General features: G+C 42.0%; 1 protein-coding gene across 1 annotated transcript in view; it reads left to right on the forward strand.

Annotated features, from left to right (window-relative positions):
* The window catches only part of LOC126182661 (midnolin homolog), a 780,673-nt gene that overhangs the window by 144,700 nt on the left and 616,482 nt on the right, over positions 1-19,491 (forward strand). Inside the window, exon 2 of the mRNA XM_049924873.1 lies at positions 13,295-13,351. The gene's annotated coding sequence lies outside the window, so the exon portion shown is untranslated. The remainder of the gene's footprint in view (positions 1-13,294; positions 13,352-19,491) is intronic.

The raw sequence follows: 19,491 nt of genomic DNA on the forward strand, positions 1-19,491 counted from the left end.
TTCGTAACGCTCCAAGAAATACGAAAGCATGGCAGCATCCGTTACTTTAATAACATTCTACCACAGTCTAACATAACAGTCGCGACACTTGGCCTCGATTTTGTTGCGTACTACGCCAGCAGCGCGCCAAGCGGCTAGTAAGTAAAACTGTAGATCGTAAAAGCGAAAGCAAATGGCAGTTGTTTATTTTGGTTTATGAAATGGTTTTTACAAACGGGAGCGTCTGTAGCGCAATAAATTGCAACAACAGGAAGAAGAAACCACACGTCTTTTTTTTTTTAGGTTTCCTAATGACCCCGAGAGGCATATACCATCATGATACTAAACTGCATCGCCATGATTTGCTTGCAGACTACAAGTGAAATAATGATTGCTTCGTTTTAGTAGCAAAAAATGGCTAGTGAGCAGCAGACGACAAGATCTTATGAAAATGACCCTGTTTACCTTTATAATAATGTTAAGATTTGTTCACCACAGTTCGAACCAAACCAGTTCATGAATGCAGACAATAATAAACTGGTATGGAATGTTGTGCCCACACTGTTTGACATCCCGGAAAAGCTATCTCAACCGACGATGAAGAGGAAACAGCCAAAAATTTCGATTATCCTTCTAAAGCTGTAAAACAGTCTTATGGCACAGAAGCAGCCCTTTCAACTCTCCGTATATCCGTGCCAGATTCATCTGAACCGTCAAGACAGACCTGCTTTGAAGATGAAGTGGTTAGATTAAGTACCTTATTCGTGTCTTGCAAAAGCATGTGAAGTGTCAAATGTGCAGATGGCTAGACATCGTGCAAAATTATTACGGGACAAGGAAAATGCCTATCATTTTAGTCACAGACAGCAATAGAAACCGTTTCAGAAGGATCAAATGAAGCCGGCCGCTGTGCCCGAGAGGTTCTAGGCGTTTCGGTCCAGAATCGCGCTGCTGCTACAGCCGCAACTTTGAATCCTGCCTCGGGGATGGATGTGTGTTATGTCCTTAGGTTGGTTAGGTTTAAGTAGTTCTAAGTCTAGGGGATTGATGACCTCAGATGTTAAGTCCCATAGTGCTTAGAGCCATTTGAACCATTTGGTCAAATGAAGAAGTACAAACAAATTTTGAAGCCTCTAGGATCCCGGTATTTAAAAAAAAGGTGCTCTTGATTTGTTATTTAGTAAGATTAGAAGGAGAAACGTGCTGCAAGAAGGAAAGACGAAAATAAGCTGTTTGATTTAAATTAATTATATTACAGCACTCAGGCATGCAGATTTTGTCAGATTGTTTTATGCTTCCATTAGTGCGTACATTACAGAGAGATGAGGAAGGCATGCAAATAAAATGTGGCATTCCACCATTCAAAGCAGAAGGTACCGCATTTCTCCGATACTGATACACTAGTGAATATGTCTTTAGATTAAATGTCTGTAATGGCAAATGTAACATGTGACAGAAATTATGACAGCGTTATTGGGTTTGAGGACTTGGGGTTTACGCGCACAGCATATTCCGCCCACTATTTGGCATTTACTTGTACCAAATAAAATAATATAGGGTGGAAACAGGCGACAACGACGAAAACACAGTAGGCCTACGGAACGATGAATGGGGCGTCTATCCCTTTTGGACGTACACATGTCTGTGCTTCTTACGTGTGAATCTGTGTGCTTATATTATTTTGGTATCAACGTGGTAAGCTGCAGTTCTATGCTGCATCACAAGTCTTTCTTCACGAATGTGTTGTAGCTTACCACTAGAGTCATGATTTTTGTCCCTACGTGTGCTTATTTTATGAGCATTTTTAGAAGCAAATGTGTCTTCTGTAGTTACACAAACTCTTGAAGGCAAAAAAATCAAATATTTTGTAAATCACGTAAGAAAGGGGTGTGAAACAAACACTATGCTTACGATGCAACTGACGTTCTCCTTTCTCGCCGCATGGAGAGGTAGTGTTGCTTCAGCTGTCACACTCTAACAACTTTTTCAGTAGTGAGTGTCGCGACTTACGTTAGACTTTGATTCTGCTGTTTTATTCGTTTGGCGCATGATTTCAAAATCTTTGGTGTTTGGTTATCACAGCTGTTGATATTGAGAGTTCTTTACCGTTTGCCCTAGAATAAGGCCGGTGCGCATCGTGTATGCGTATGTACACTGAGGAGACAAAAGTCATCTAATGTCTCGCCTTTTGCCCGACGCAGTGCAAAAATCGTTGGAAGTCCCCTGAAGAAATATTGGGGTGTGCTGCCCCTGTCGGCGTCCATAATGGCGAAAATGTTGTCTGCAGGATTTTGTGCACGAACTGACCTCTCGGCTACGTCCCATAAATGTTCGATAGGATTATTGCCGGGCGATATGGGTGGCCAAATCATTCGCTCGGATTGTCCACAATGTTCTTAAAACCATATCCAAACAATTGTGCCCCAGTCAACGAACGATTCAGTTCGACCAACGGACGCAGTTCATTCCATGTAAACAGAGCCCATACCATTGTAAAACTACCACTATCTCTTTATCAACTGAAATCGGGACTCATCTGACCAGGCCACGGTTTTCCAGTCAATGGTCTAACAAATACGCTTACGAGTTCAGGAGAGGCACTGCAGGTGACGAAGCGCTGTTAGTAAAGGCACTCGCGTCGGTCCTCTGCTTGCCATAGCCCATTAACGACAAATTTCGCCGCACTGTCCTAATGGATACGTCCGTCGTACGTCCCCCATTGATTTCTGCGGTTACAGCGTGCAGTGTTGCTTGTGTTTTGGCCGTGACAATGCTACGCAAACGTCGCCGCTGTCGGTCGTTAAGTGAAGGTCGACGGCTCCTGCGTTGTCCGTGATGAGATGTCTGAAATTTGGTATTCTCGGCACACTCTTGACACTGTGCATCTCGGAATTTCCTAACGATTTCCGAAATAGAATGTCCCATTCGCCTAGCTCCAACTATCATTCCGCCGTCAGAGTCTGTCATTACCGTCGTGTGGCCGTAATCACGCCGTACACCTCTTCACATGAATCACCTGAGTATAAATGACAGCGCCTTTCTCTCTCTCTCTCTCTCTCTCTCTCTCTCTCTGTGTGTGTGTGTGTGTGTGTGTGTGTGTGTGTGTGTGCACTTTTTTTTTTTCCAGCCCTGTCGTTAATGAGAGAAGTTTGTTCGGTATTCTGAGTTAGAGAGCAAGGTTACGGGTGTCGTCAGCTAGCGACTTGGGGGTTTGGTCTTGAAATCTCTTTGGTTGTTAGTACGTTATGTGATTGCCTGGATCTTCCGCAGAACGCTTCGGCGAGATTTTTAAGCCTTATTTTTAGTGGTCTATATTGACGGCAGCGTGCAAGTTCGCAGTGGGTAAACGGCTGTCTACCTGTATGGCTCTTTTCAGAGCTCTGGTTTGGACAGCTTGCAGTCTTTTGATGTATCTGCAGCGTAGCCCAACACAGGACAGGCATATTCCAGGATGGGGCGTACTAGATTGCAGTACACCCTTACTCTACGCTGGCTGTTGGGCTGCTCTCTCTGTCTAGTATGGGGTGGAGTGCATGGAGTCTTTGAATTGCTTTAATCGTCATGGCTTCTATGTACCTCCTTCATGTGAGACGTTGGTCCACAGTCATCACCCCGAGGTGCTTTACGTCGGACAGCCACTCAGTGCTGCGTCTGTGGAGACAGAGGGTGGGGTGTGGGCGACGGCATGGAGATCTTTCCTTTTCTGTGTGAGGACAGAATGGGATGCGTGTTTCGCTGCTTGTCTTTTAGGACTGACAACTCTATACAAACGCCGCTGCTCTGGGACGTTAATTGAAGGCCACTGCGTTGTCCGCGGCGATAGATAATGTCTGAAACTAAAATTTGGTGTTTCCGCACCCTGAAATGCATTGTCCCATCCGTGTAGCCCCAACTATCATTCCGCGTCCAAAGTCTGATTATTCACGTCGTGTGGCCATTATCATGTCGTAAACGTCTTCACATGAATCAACCGAGAACATATGACAGCTCCGCCACTGCACTGCCCTTTTATACCTATTGTATTCGATATCACCGCCATCTGTATATAAGCATATCGGTATTCCATGACTTGTGACGTCAGTGTATGTCGTTACTGACAGAATTATACCAGACGGAAGTACCGAGGGGCGTAATATGGAAAGTATCTGTCTGTTGATGATGTCACGGTACGCTAGAAAATCAAAAGCGAAATATTTGTGACAAGAAAGGATAGTAATTTTATTGCTGTTCGTTTTACTCGCAGCAGTTTACGCTGTCGTCTTAGTTTCACTCCTACCCACACACTCTGAAATCGCTACATATTCGGAAGTGAACAATCGAATATATATATTTCGTCCTTTGTTTTCTGATCAGACGGAAACGTAAATAACATCGAACATTGCACAACTTACTTATATTACATTCGTAAAATAGTCCCAGAATATGTTAAAATCGCCGAGATCAGTATATAGTGGGATGCATACCTACTTACTTCAGTTCCGCAGCTCGCGTCGCGTTACGCTGAGGAAATGCCATTTTCGTCTGTTGTTTCGATTATCATGACATCTCTTGAAGGCTTGTGGAGAATGACTGACAGTTCATAAACGGCATGTTTCAAGTTACACTGAAGTAATATCCAAGTCATCGGATAGCGATATGCAAATTTATATATTGCGGTGGTATCACGAACACAAGGTATAAAAGGGCAGCGAATTGGCGGAGCTGCCATTTTTTTCTCGGATCATTGATGTGAAGAGGTTTCCGACGCGATTATGGCCGCACGACGGGAATCAACAGGCTTTGAACGCGGAATGGTAGTGGAACATTGCATTTCAGGGTGCGGAGAATACCAAATTTCAGTTTCAGACTACCTCTCGCCACGGACAACGCAGTGGCCGACGGCCTTCACTTAACCTCCTAGTGCAGTGGCGTTGCTGTAGAGTTGTCAGTTCTAACAGACAAGCAGCGCTGCATGAAATAACCGCAGAACTCAATGTGTGACGTACGACGAACGTTTCTAGTAGGAAAGTGCGGCGAAATTGGGCGTTAATGGGCTATGGCGGCAGACGACCGGCGCGAGTGCTTTTGATAAGAACACTACATCGTCTGCAGAGCCTCTCCTCGTCTTGTGATCATATCGGATGGACCGTAGACGACTGGAAAAAAATGGTTTGATTAATTGGGTCCCGATTTCAGTTGGTAAGTGCAACGATGGAATTTTTATCGATGACAATGTACCATGTCCCCGGGCCACAATTATTCGTGAATGGTTTCAAGAGCATTCTGGAGAATTCGACAGAATTGTTTGGCCACCCAGATCGCCCGACACGAATCCCATCGAACATTTGTGAGACATAATGGAGAGGTCAGTTCGTGCACAAGATTCTGCGCTGGCAACACTTTCGAAGCTATGGACGCCTATAAAAGCAGCATAGCGCAGTATTTTTGCAGGAGATTTCCAACGACTTGTTGAGTCCATGCCACGTTAAGCTGCTGCACTAAGCCGGGCAGGAGGAGATCAGACACGATATTGGGAGGTAACCCATGATTTTTATCATCTCAATGTTTAATACAAAACATCTAAATAAGAAAAAAGGAATAATGGGTCTGCCGCATCGAGTGACATCATTTTGAGGTCACTTCCATTGATATAACTTTGCGTTAATAGATATTGTAAGCATACTTCTTAACTTAGACAGGGAAAGTATACCTTTTCTTTCGTCGTTGGTTCTGTTTGAACTGCAGCACGCTTAGTGCGGGCGACAGACATTGTTTCAGGTAAAAGTGTAGAATTAGGAGCCGGAGTATGGAAATTACGTTCATGGTTAGGTTAAAGATGTTAAAATGTAAGTTGTTGTTGTTGTTGTGGATTTAAGTCCTGAGACTGGTTTGATGCATCTCTCCATGCTAATCTATCCTGTGCAAGCTCCTTCATCTCCCAGTACACGTCACTTAACAGGGAGGCACGTAACGATATGGCGAGAGATGTAAGCAGAACGTGTCTTACGTTGGTTATTTTATACGTATAACTTGAAGAATTTTCCCTAAGAATGGACTTCTGTGTATGAGAGGTAGAACTGTGATTTCGACCAGCATGTGTGTAAGAGCTAGAAATCATAGAAACTGACTTTTAATTATAAATTCCAGAGTGTCTGGAAACTTGAACTGTTGTTATTCGGTACTTTACGAATAATTGATAATAAATACTCGTAATAATGACATTAACAACCGATGTATGTGAACTCTGCTACTAATTAACCAGTTCAATAGTGGAAAATTAATAATTTATGACAATTATTTAACGACAGTGAGTTCTCAATCACAACAATTTGAAATTCACTGTGCTCTAATTTATTTGTGATAACGAATTCACTACCCTTCTCTTACGTTAAAGAACTGTTATTAGAGTTTAACTGACAATGTGATATGTTTTTATTTACTCTCGTTACTGTGCGTGCAATAGAACGCAATCTTTCATTGGTGCCTCTGCTAAATAAACGTGCTGGGCACGTTGGTTCTTTCATGTGTTCGTTTCCGACTTTGTGCATGTAATAGCATTCACTGTCAATTCAAGTTGTTACATAAAGTGCTTTAAACATTTTTCCTTTGAGTACGTATTTTCGCTAAAGCTTCAGTACATGATTTTAAATAAACAAATTTTTGTCTTTACGTCGCTGTAAATGCAACGATCTTACTTATGCAGCATTTAGATTTCTTAAGATTTTTTCGATAATTACTCGTACTTTTACTATATTCCCTTTGATTCTGAACGAGAAAACTATCTGTTACCAATAACATCGCTGAAGAAGGTTAAATCTGGTACCCGAATCGTTTATTTAACAAAGTCGTATGTTCATATGGTAGTTAATTGAGATTTCCAAGTTAGAGATTAGCGCCACTGGTATCAATGTCGCAGTGTATATCAAAAATAAAAAACGTAAAATAATTCTTTCCTGTTCTAACACTCCCTCAATCAAATCATGTCAGTTCGAATTAAGTGGCTCAATAGTTACACACACATTGACTGGAGAAAGAAATTTGTATTGCTCTTATACATAATGACGTCCAAACGTGGGTCGAACATTTTGTTAAATAAAACTGTGTCACTTGTTGTCAGGTAAACATTAAAACATACTTTGAGGGGGACAAAATTGATTTTTATGGGATCAAAAGTAAATGAATAAATCAATAACAAAAGGTTCAAAAGCCACTGTTTCGAGATAATTGCTTTTTGGATATAAAACGCGAAAAATCATGTCAAAAAGCATGTGTGCTGTTAACAAGAAAAGAAGTTCAGATTGTTTGAGAAAATGTCATCATTACTCTCAGTTTGATAGTTGTTACAATGCCATAGACTGAGCCAAGTAACCTATCATTGGTGGGAAAACAGTTAGGCGAACGACGTATGTGGGTGGTGAGTGCACATAAACATTACGTGAATCCTAATATGGCGGCTGAGATCTAATGCAATTCATGCATTGTAAAAAAAGCCAGATCAGTTCCACTATAATGTGAACAGATAGATGGTATTCACGAAAGCGACAGATTGCATATTAGGGCTACACAACGTTACTCCGTGTTGTATGTAGTCATTTTGTGGCCGTATCGAAAGCAGAGTACTTCATCTCTGAGTTCGTAAGGAACGTAATTTTTGAGTATCACATAACTTGTTCTCAAAATCATACCTGATTCACAAATTGGATTTTCTACCATTCGTGCAAATACTGATTCATTTCAGTTGTTGAGAAATTTTGCGTATTTCTGTTACAGTCTCAAACAAAGTATGAATATGTGGATTACAGATACAAAGACATATAATTTATTGAAACTGCTTGTGTGTACGTAGTAACTAATTTTAAACGACACTCTAAAATTTTAAGAGGAATTAAGTGTACGTTAAGTCCAACCTGCAAAATGAAAAGTAGGCTACGATACTGAATTTTAGAATGAAATATACTTGGTAAGTCTTTTGTTAAAACTTGGCTATTCTTAACGAAAAAATATGTTTTAGCTACGTGAGCATGGTCCGTCTTAAATATTACTTTCATAAAATTTTGATACAACCAATCACTTCCTGGCGTAGTAGATAGGTCATCACTTTCGCGTTTCACTCTTTGCAATACTCTTCTTGCTTCAATCCAGCGTCAGTTAGGGAGAGTTCTCTATGACCTGCGTTTCATTTCTCGGTAATTTGTTGGATGTGTCTTTTGTATAGCACACTGTTTCCTAACACACTTTTCCTGAACAGAATTTTTCAGACACATCTGATCATCTGGAAGTACAGTATGCATACATTGGTTGAGAGATGAAGTATCCTCCTGTAATCAGGGGTAATCTCGTTTCTGACTGACTTAAAAATTCGTAGTCGAGTGAAATATCGTTATTATTTTTACGTCGTCTACTTTAAACGTCCTTAGTTTTGACTATACAGAACATGGCGAAGGGTTGTCACAACTTGCTTCGCTGCCGTGTAGATGTATTCTGCTTTTTGTTTTTATCATGACCGATGGATAATCTCTAGTATACACTATGGGACTTTACATCTGAGGTCATCAGTCCCGCCGCCCAAAGTGGCCATGCGGTTCTAGGCGCTACAGTCTGGAGCCGAGCGACCGCTACGGTCGCAGGTTCGAATCCTGCCTCGGGCATGGATGTGTGTGATGTCCTTAGGTTAGTTAGGTTTAATTAGTTCTAAGTTCTAGGCGACTGATGACCTCAGAAGTTAAGTCGCATAGTGCTCAGAGCCATTTCATCAGTCCCCTAGAACTTAGAACTACCCTGCGACCGTAGCGGTCGAGCGGTTCCAGACTGAAGAGCCTAGAACCGCTCGGCCACAGCGGCCGGCTGAAGCGAATTACATCATTGTTTGTGAACTGTAACAAGTCACATAAAAGCAATGTGATAGGTTACTTAATCTTTAGAAACTCCTGCTTTCCTAGTGACGATAAAGTGTGGGAGATAGTTCTGTGTTCATGTATGCAGGTAGGAAAAGGGAAGGTACATGAATTTTGTGAGCTATTGGGAAAGACTAGAAATAGAAGGACTGTAGACTTGTTTCTGCAAACAAAAAACAATAATTTATATAACTTTTTTGTCCAAGTGACGAAATTTTGACTACCCCTCGCAGACTACTAAGATGGTAGCATTTTAGTTCTAGCAGGAAGCGCCATGTCTTAAAATCCAACTAGTGCCCGAATTCAGGGTGTCATGTTTCCCGTTAATCCCATTCAGAAAGACTAGCTGAGAGTTAATTACGCGTTCTCGTGGGATGAATTTACGCTCGGCGCTCTGATGAAAGACGCACGCCCATTTAGCTGTCGTGTCTGCTTAATGCCACCGCGTACTTCCCCTTCGCCGCGTTGCCTGGAGTAGCAAATTGATACGGAGAATCCCCGCACCGTCTGAGGCGGCTCGGGTTTCGCACGAACTCGGCCCTCCTCTAATATTGCGGCTTACGAGTCCCTGTGCTAATGAATATGCATGTGCCGTGTTTTTTTTTTCTCATACACAATAATGTGAACAGATCGTAGGGCGTTTGATTCAATTACGAAAGCAGCTAATTTGGCTGGTGTCTGCAGGTTCCCCTCCACAACTCCTCTATTACAATTACTTCTCATGCGAACCCATCCCAAGGAGGCAACAGCTTGGCATTTATGAGACAATGCTAATTTTTTATTATCTTGGTTCTGCATTCGCTGATATTAAATTCACTACACAGTGTGAAACATTCCGTTCTGTTATCTCATTTGTTTACATTTTCTTTTAAGACCGTTACGCACCGAGTGTGTGTATGTAATGAAGGAAATGACGCGTTCCTTTTTTTTCCCTTGTTTAATATGAGATGAAAAGTGGAACACCTACACAACAAGCAGTTATTCATCACAGCGGTACAAAATTAAACATAACGGATTCCTGCATCCTGTTGTTAAAAGGAGATAGCGGTAGGTAGCTGGGTAGAATTTCTTTTCATCTGAGACTGAATACATGGCTTACGTCAAGATGATAAAAATTACATGATAAATACACCTGCACTACACAATAATATTATAGAAATTGAACATTAACTGAATTTTCCGTCTATGCTTGGCAGAACATTATAACAATATTAAATAGGAAGCACTTCCTAATATTCTGCAAAACTACATTTATTTCGTCAAAAATAAATTTCCTCCATCTTAGGCCATCTTCAGGTGACAACTGAATTTTGCTAACACACAAAATAACCTTCGACTACGTAACTATTGTTTATTCAGAACAAACCAAAATTATGACATGTAGTGTGTTGACATACGAAAGTATCACTTTTTTGTCAAGCGAAATAGTTACATTACCAAAAACAGGAAACAAACTATTTATGGGGAGCTAATTTTCAAACCGATGAAAAACTATTCAAATTAACGATTTCAGTCTAGTATTTTAAACTAAACATTAATTTAACACAGCGGAATACAGCGTTTGCCAGTATGGTGATCTTTCTACTTTTCTTAATAGAATGTAAAATTTAACATTCTACGCCTTATAAGTGCATTTATGTGATAAGATGATTGACAAAGATTGAACCTTCCTTTCTCTATTTCTTTCGTTCTTACTTTCTTTTTCTTTAGTTTCTCTCGTGTTCAGAAAACCTAAGTGCCACACCTTTGCTGTCTTGCCAATATATACTTCACCACAGTGCTTGCATATGATATTATACGCACCACTCCAGCCAAGGGATGCAATTTGCCTTCACTATTGAATAAAAATTTCCATACGTTCTTGATATTATAAAATGAAAGACTTCTACTGCGACACTTGGACTTTTTGCGGAGTTATCTGAAATTTTGACAGTATATCGGTCGACGCACCAGTTTTCGTGATAACTGACTGGTTCGTGTTGGACACATTGTGGAAGCCATAGTAAATTACCAATCACGGTAGAGTTGTAGCCAATATCGGACGCGATGTATCTGGTTGTCGGTAGTTCTGTTTGAAAGGAAGATTCAGGTACTAGAACGGAGATGAGGTGATGCACCATCGAATGGAAAGCTGCATTTCTGTGGTTCACACGTGAATGCCGAGCTTGCAGAGATTACTGTGCCTGTAGCTATTGTTTCTCTGTAAACGCTGAGTAAGGGTCTCCTTCTGTTAATACCTATATTAAGGTCCAAAATACTGTGGTAATGTATCTGATTGTCTAGTAGCATCAGTCAATAAATACCGATGATGCTTTGGATAACCAGTATGATCCATGACCACTAAACCGCTTTCACACATCCCACAGAGATTGGTGGGAGCTGGGTCCAGGGCTCGTACATGTTGCTCCGTTGCTTCCGAATTTTGTCTGGGCCAAAAGAACTGGGGGAACTACAGAAACATTCTCATGTTCACGTAAACAATTACCAAGCTTGAACAGTATCCTGTCAAATGGCTCTGAGCACTATGGGACTTAACATCTGAGGTCATCAGTCTCCTAGAACTTAGAACTACTTAAACCTAACTAACCTAAGGACATCACACACATCCATGCCCGAGGCAGGATTCGAACCTGCGACCGTAGCGGTCACGCGGTTCCAAACTGAAGCGCCTAGAACCGCACGGCCACTCCGGTCGGCAGTATCCTGTCGGCAAGCGGGTTGTATCACCTCATAATAGACCGCCGTCATCGGCGAATACCAATGTGTACCGCGACTCGTTTACTCGCCATTTGGTACTCTCCAAGCATTTATTGGCTCTTATTAGCTATGATCCTCATCCCTGATTATATGTCCGGCCAGCTGAAGCGCATGTGTTGAGCAGCGGCTCTTGCATCATGCAACCAGGAGATAGTTCTTGAAGGTCGGGCCGCTCACCGGTTCGGTTCTCCAGGATTGAATTAGCGAGCGGTCAACTGCTCTGTGGTCCGGTTGTCCACACCAGTCGTGGGGGAGCCTCGTCGACGAAGTGTTATTTCAACATCGGTCCACTGTGTCTGCATCAATTGTTCCAAATCGAAGCGCCCAAGGAGTATGCTAAGAGTGGTAGTCATAAGGTTTGAATTATTACCTCACAAAAAAGTAAACCGAAATTCATTTTTTATTAGGTTGGAGGTGCATATCTTAAAATCACGTAACACGGAATTCCCCGCCGCACAGTACTGTAGGAAGCAGCTAGAGGAGCTTTGTATGATGGGCTGCACTGTGTTGTTTCGGGTCCTCCAGTGGAGGAATGCGAAAGAGTGACGCAAGATTTCAGTGTGTACCTGGTTTTCAGGGATGCGCCTCCAACCAAATAAAAAATTAATTTTGTAATATTTTTGTGTGGTAATAATTCAAACTTTGTGAATAAAGACTCATGGGTTACCCGAAATAAGCACCTCGTTAAATTCAGAGTGTTTATATGTGTCGGCCTTCATAAAGACGTGATCAAATGCGCTGTTGCTCGGGCTGTGAGCCATCTTACTCTTATCGTTCCCACTGATGGCCAGTACATGGTCTGTTGACACACTACACCAGTCACTTGAAACGCCCAATTTCCTTCTTCTTTGAGACGTAAAGCTCGATCAGTTGTTCAGTTTCTGATGACTGTGAAATGCAGTTCCAACAGACGAATGATAGTAATTCTTGTCTACATTAATACAGTACTGGATTGACATTACTGAGGTATGCGAAAGATTTTAACAAAGCAATCTTAAAGAGATCCTTGTGTTTACAGAAATAAAAAGTAGCATTACAGATCGAAATATTTTATGTTTTATGTTGGGAATCGTTTTCGATCATTAAAACCATCTTCAGACCAAGGTTACGGACGACCAGAGGAACCAGTGCCCTGTGAAGATCATGACAGACATCAGTTGGTATCATATTGCACCCCTGGGCACTGTGTCCTATGATCATCTGGAGTATTGAAGATGGTTGTAATGACCGAAATCGGTAATCAACGTTTAATACGGCCAAATACTTCATATACTTGAAAGTATTTTATACAGAGACTCGGCACAACACTCACAAGAATTTTAATTGTCTGTGTCACCCATCTAAGAGTGTCATATCTATCAAAAAAATATTTTCGTCTCCATCGTACACTTGTTGAACGATGCTCACATAGTCCCATGCAATTTTTATTAGTAGGAAAAACACAACATCGTTTCGAAACATACATATCAGAAAAGCCATTGCAGTTCCCAGTTATCCGCGAGGCTTTATCTCGACTCTCGATAAGTCGGCTTTGTGCACGCCGATGGTGGCGGGCCGTTATCTGGGGCCGGTTTCATTAATATGCAATCGCAGCCGCGCTATTATCCATTGTTTACACGCGGATAGAAGGGTGCGGCGGCGGCGGCTTCAGCAGAGTTAATCGCTCAGCGGCGCTCTTGTTGCAGGTGCTGAACCTCCAAAGGACGGATGCTGTTCGTGGAGTAGTGCCGGCCCAGATACAGGTAAGCAAGCAGCTGCATGTTCACTCATTGTTATACCGCTGCGGTTAGAGCGATTTTGGGAAACGTTGAAAAACATATGAGAAGATGTATGTGGGATTTTAGGAAATAGCCGTCAATCACAAAAGTAACATTCGAGTAGTCACTCAAAGAGTGTTATAACACTAGAGTTATAACACTATTCGAACTCACTTCGAGGACTTCTACCAGTTGCCCTGCTGCTGTAGTTCACACGCACAGTTCATATATAGGGTTACTCGTAAGTACCTCTTGGGTTTTAGGACTGTAAGAAGAAAACTGCAAGACATACAAAAATATGGCGCATTTTGGAACATGTGAAGAAATCATCCGCCCAGTACTGTCACACAAAATTAGTTTGCACATGCAGATAGGCAACCCGCTTAACAGCTTTCGAAAGTGAGTCGTTGCCACGGGACAATTAGTACCACGGACTTCAACGAACTGCTCGTATTAAACGCCTGTATCGTCAGTTAAAACATGGAGAGATTCGCTAGCGATCTATATGCGTCTGTTGTCGATACATCTTTTAGTTATCACCAATCGCCTTCTATATTCTCGGAGGTACATAGGAATAAACTTTATGTGGTCCTCATTAATTTGGATCTGTGGTTTACCAGGACGGTTTGTTTTAAATCCAGTAACTACACAGTATTTCACAATCATTTAAATGCAGTCAACTGTTGTCATGGATCGTGGCACGGTGTCAGTTAATGAGTTAACGATGAGTTGTATAATTCTGTATTGCCTCTCATTGTTGCAGATATAAAAAATGATGTCGTAGAAAAAAAGATGATAGTGCATCAATGGAAACAAGTCAGTGCACTTCATACGGTGTATAAAATGTATAATTGTTGAAAAGCATAGCTGCTGACATTGGTTTTGGAATTTCAACAGAGTCAGACTGGAAGAATAACCAGAGAGAAGTGGCAAACTTTTGCTTCAAAATGATTACAAAGGACGCTTTAGAGAGTCGTGGGACAGCAAAGAAAGCAAAGAATGAACCGCTAGATGACGTACTTCTTGGTTTAGTGTAAAGAGAGAGAACGAATTTCCGACTCCAGGCTCGATATTGCAGGAAAAAAGCGTTAAATTTAGACAAGAATCCATCTAATGATGAGTTAGTTACTTAGTTGGTTACATGTTTCATTGATAATTTAAACTATTCTCGTATCGAAATGATATGGAACGAATCAGTTTACAGAAAGCGTATAAATCATTACTGTTAACATTAATGAACACAGTATCATTTTATTCCTGCTTACACAACTGCATTTAAAAACACTTCTTTTGTTACGAAGATGAAAATCGACTCAGCTTCTAGTGACTGGAGAAATACTTTCATACAGTAGCTCCAGAAAATATAAAACAAAATCGAAAATCTTGTTTCTTTTGAGAAGTTGCCCCAAATCAAATTTTGTGGTATTCCCCATAATTCGAATTTTAGTTAATCCGGGTGACGTATGGTCGCGCTCAGTCATGATAAACAAGGTCCCACAGTATTTATAAGCCTACCTGTTCACCTGTTTCAAAACCAAGCGTTTTAACTCATCTTGGTAGGTGCTTGTGAGACATAAAATGGATACGAAAAATCAGCAAAAAACCCGGAAACAGGTCATGAGAATCTCACTTCATTACTCAGATTTCTCGTATTATCTCAAGTATTGATAACTGTTACGAGGGGCCGTGACCTGTCGTGTTGTTAAGGATGACCATGGGCATGACAAGAATGAAGATCATCGAACGATGGGTTAGTAAAATGGTTCAGATGGCTCTGAGCACTATGCGACTTAACTTCTGAGGTCATCAGTCGCCGAGAACTTAGAACTAATTAAACTGAACTACCCTAAGGACATCATACACATCCATGCCCGAGGCAGGATTCAAACCTGCGACCGTAACGGTCGCTCGGCTCCTAACTGTAGCGCCTAGGACCGCAAGGCCACTCCGGCCGGCGATGGGTTAGTAACTGGGCCGTGTCCTGTTCAAAGGAACCATCCCGACATTGGCATTGATCAGTTTACAGAAACCAAGGTACGTCTAAATCTGGGTAGCCGGATGTGGATTTGATTCATCTACCGCTCACATGCGAGTCGAGTGTTTTAAAGCGTTGTGTCGCGTCGCTCTTTTACATTAAAGGAAGGAGTCAGAAAGAATCCATTTCTAGTGCCAACGACGGCACGTGGTGATAGATTCCCGTCTTGCTAAAGGATTCCTGTCAACAACGCAAAAAATACTGTTCGAGGTTTCACATTAAATGAAAGAGAATTGTGCACGTTGCTGTGATCCGGAAGTATTTTAATTATTCACCTTTACCGCATCTCATTCTGATACGTAGTGTCATGAATAATTTAATTCACAAGGCAAACATTTAATCATTGTTGACGAAGAGAGAAACATTATCACTAATATTTTGCGTATGGACTTCCGAAAGCAAAATCTGTTGTCCAACAAGAGAGTACATGAGAGAGAGTACGTTTCGGATTCCGTGTAGAGAGAGTTTTACTGCAGTACGGATAACACGCACTTCACTGTGTGCTAGTGAAATGGCACGGCAACTGGAAACTTATTCCCAAGTTGAAGTACGTAGCACAGTACGATCCTTGTGCGCAAAACGTCTAAATCTCACACAGATTCATAGAGAAATTCTAGCACCATCTATACCAAATACAATGTCGCATGCAGCCGTAGTGAAATGATGGCAACAATTTTACCAGGGTGATCGGGAAGTTCAGTTAATTCACCATGCGATCTCCATCTTGTCGACCAGCTGAAGTAAAATCCGGGCGGAAAGAGGCCATCCAGTGATGAGGGCGTTAAACAACCATTCTCGAAAGCCTCCGTGACCAAGGAGCGGATTTCTATCTTCAAGGATCTGAACCGGTGGTGGAAGAACCCGAGTTTACAGATGCTTGGTAACTCTACATCTACATCCATACTCCGCAAGCCACCTGACGGTGTGTGGCGGAGGGTACCTTGAGTACCTCTATCGGTTCTCCCTTCTATTCCAGTCTCGTATTGTTCGTGGAAAGAAGGATTAGATTACATTAGATTTACTTTCATTCCAATTGATCCGTAGTGAGGAGGTCCTCCAGGATGTGGAACATGTCAGAAAAACAACAATACATCACAAATATTTACAACTAAAACAAATAAGCTAATGTACCATTCCACAGGTCCCAAGTGGAATGATCGTCATTTTTTAATGAACACTAAGTCATTTTAGAAATCCTAATGCACTGAATTTAAAATAAAAAAGTTTTTTATTTATTTATAAGGTAATAAACATGTAATACAACTACTGTAATACTTATTTACAATGAACACATTACTGCACTGAAATGGTGCAGAAGTTATGTTGTACTTATATACTTATATATATTGTCGGTATGCTTCTGTGTGGGCTCTAATCTCTCTGATTTTATCCTCATGGTCTCTTCGCGAGATATACGTAGGAGGGAGCAATATACTGCTTGACTCTTCGGTGAAGGTATGTTCTGGAAACTTACTCTCTCGCGCGTTTCTATAACAGCACATTTCAAACGCAGTTTTCTTCTTCTCTCAACTATTTATCATTCATTTACACTTCTGTACAGAGCTACGTTCTGTACATCAAACTCTTCATAAACTCTGTGGACCACAAAGATTTTATGATTTGTGGATTTTACAACCGCACCGACGAAGGAGTTGGCGGTAGAAAACAGACAGCCGCTCATACCTGCTGATGAAGCGTGGGCGGCTGATCACTCTGCAGCAAGTTTACAGAGCTTCGCCACACCTGTAGCTACGTGTCTGTTTCATTTGTACCAGTTAGACTCTTTTCCCGCCAGGCATCTTCAGTACTGAACAAAATAATTGTAGGAATAAGCCGTGTCATCATAGGACAAGAAAACAGCTAAACCACAGACGTTTCGACCGTCCTTGCAGTAATCATTTTGTAGGCGACTAACAGTTAGTCGTCCTGAAAATTTCCGCTGCGAAAACGGTCGCAACGTCGGTGGTTTAGCTGTTTCAGTGTTTTATAATGAAACAGCCTAATACTCCAAATTATTTGTTCACACAGAATTTATATCTTCAGTACTGTTCTATTAAAGAGGTCACAACACTTGCAACAGAGTCCCACTGCTGCTCGCGCCACGGACTCGCGATCCGGCCTGCGTGTTGCCGGTCTATCGCTGTCTGCGCAGCCCAGGCTGGCAGCCGGCGGCTACTGTGCAGTCGAGCTGAAGAAGAGCGTGCCGCGCCCCGATGAGTTCCCATCGATCGCTATCTGCCGCGCCAAGGCCGAGGGCGAACAGCTGCCCGCAGACTGCACACGCAGACACGGACACAGACGCTGGCGTGGTCGGGTCGCCGCGCCGCTCCACGCCGTAAAACTGTCTGCAGGCCAGTGCTCCGACACCGGCTCCGGCGCTTAGCACAAGAGCAGTAATTAAGCCGGCCTCGCTATCCTCTTCTCCGCGCTCTGCTGCTGTGGATGCTTCTCCAGATAGCATCTGCGTCTCGCACTACAGCCCCACTCGCTCTGGGTACAGTCGCAGCACCGGTCGCTTTCAAGTCGCTCTCTGTCAACGTACGCTCGCCACTGCTACTATAAATTACGTCGTCCAGTTGTCCCATGCAAATGTTGTACAAGTCAGCACTGTTCGTTCTATATACCCTCAGTCTGAGGGCGATCTACAATGTATGATACTGAAAGAAACTTTGCAAGCCAAGATCGCAAAAAAGAAGTAAAAAAAAGCATTCTATTGGATGACCGCTTTCGCCAGAACTATGCTGTTATCGGATTTTATGCTTTAAAATTTTTTACTAGATGTTCCATCAGTGTTGCAAGTTCATTCACTTCCCACTACCATGAATATAGATAGGCCTATACATCGGCATGTAAAATATAAAATTATCATGTAAAAACGTAAGCATAATCATATTGCAGCAATTACATGTATTCGTGTTCAGTACTAGCTGTGAACATTGACGCACAAAATGTTGTAAAACAAATTTAAAAAATGGTGCAAATGGCTCTGAGCACTATGGGACTCAACTGCTGAGGTCATTAGTCCCCTAGAACTTAGAACTAGTTAAACCTAACTAACCTAAGGACATCACAAACATCCATGCCCGAGGCAGGATTCGAACCTGCGACCGTAGCAGTTCGAGACTGCAGCGCCTTTAACCGCACGGCCACTTCGGCCGGCTAACAAATTTAAAGCATCCGATGAAAATAACATAGTATTGTTGAAACCAGCTGGCCGAGTGACCGAGCGGTTCTAGGCGCTACAGTCGTGAACCGCGCGACTGCTACGGTCGCAGGTTCGAATCCTGCGTCGCGCATGGATGTATGTGATGTCCTTAGGTTAGTTAGGTTTAAGTAGTTGTAAGTTCTAGGGGACTGATGACCTCAGAAGTTAAGTCCCATAGTGCTCAGAGCCATTTGAACCATTTTTGTTGAAGCCGAACATCGAATGAAATACTTTTTAATATTGGTTTTTTTTGTATGTTACCATTCCCCAAGAACATTACAGTCGTTCCCAAGGAACAAGGATTGCTGTATGATCATACATGTTTGAAAAATATCGATTTTAAGAGTTTAAACATCCATATTTAAACATCGGTACTGTAGTCTCGGGCACTTCGTAATATCAATGTTAAAGACAAAATGTCGACCTTCCGAAACATCCCCTTCGAACAATTTATACAGGACTGTGCTTAAACTGACACAATATTTTTTTAGCGCAACGCAATCTGACTTTCAGAAATCCCTACAAAGGAATGGCCCTGACTAACATTAACTTGTACCTTTCACAAATCACTTACCTCACCAAAAATCTTCGTTACTCGAACTACTGCAATACAGCGAGCGCCACTACTGCCAGCTAAATAAAAGATTCAAACTACTGAAGGCACTAACTACTGATAGGCATAGTTAGCAAATGAAAAATTTTAATAGAGAACAAACAATGTATTTACCTTAATAGTCATCAAAAGTCATAATATATACGGCAGCTCATGACATCCATTTTTACAAATTTCAAAACTCCGCCATTTCTCTCCCCACATCCACCACTGCTGGCGGCTCACCTCCAACTGCGCAACGCTACGCGCTGTTCACATCCAGCTGCCGCTGC

This window comes from Schistocerca cancellata, chromosome 1 (genome assembly GCF_023864275.1).
Source record: "Schistocerca cancellata isolate TAMUIC-IGC-003103 chromosome 1, iqSchCanc2.1, whole genome shotgun sequence".
NCBI lineage: Eukaryota > Metazoa > Arthropoda > Insecta > Orthoptera > Acrididae > Schistocerca > Schistocerca cancellata.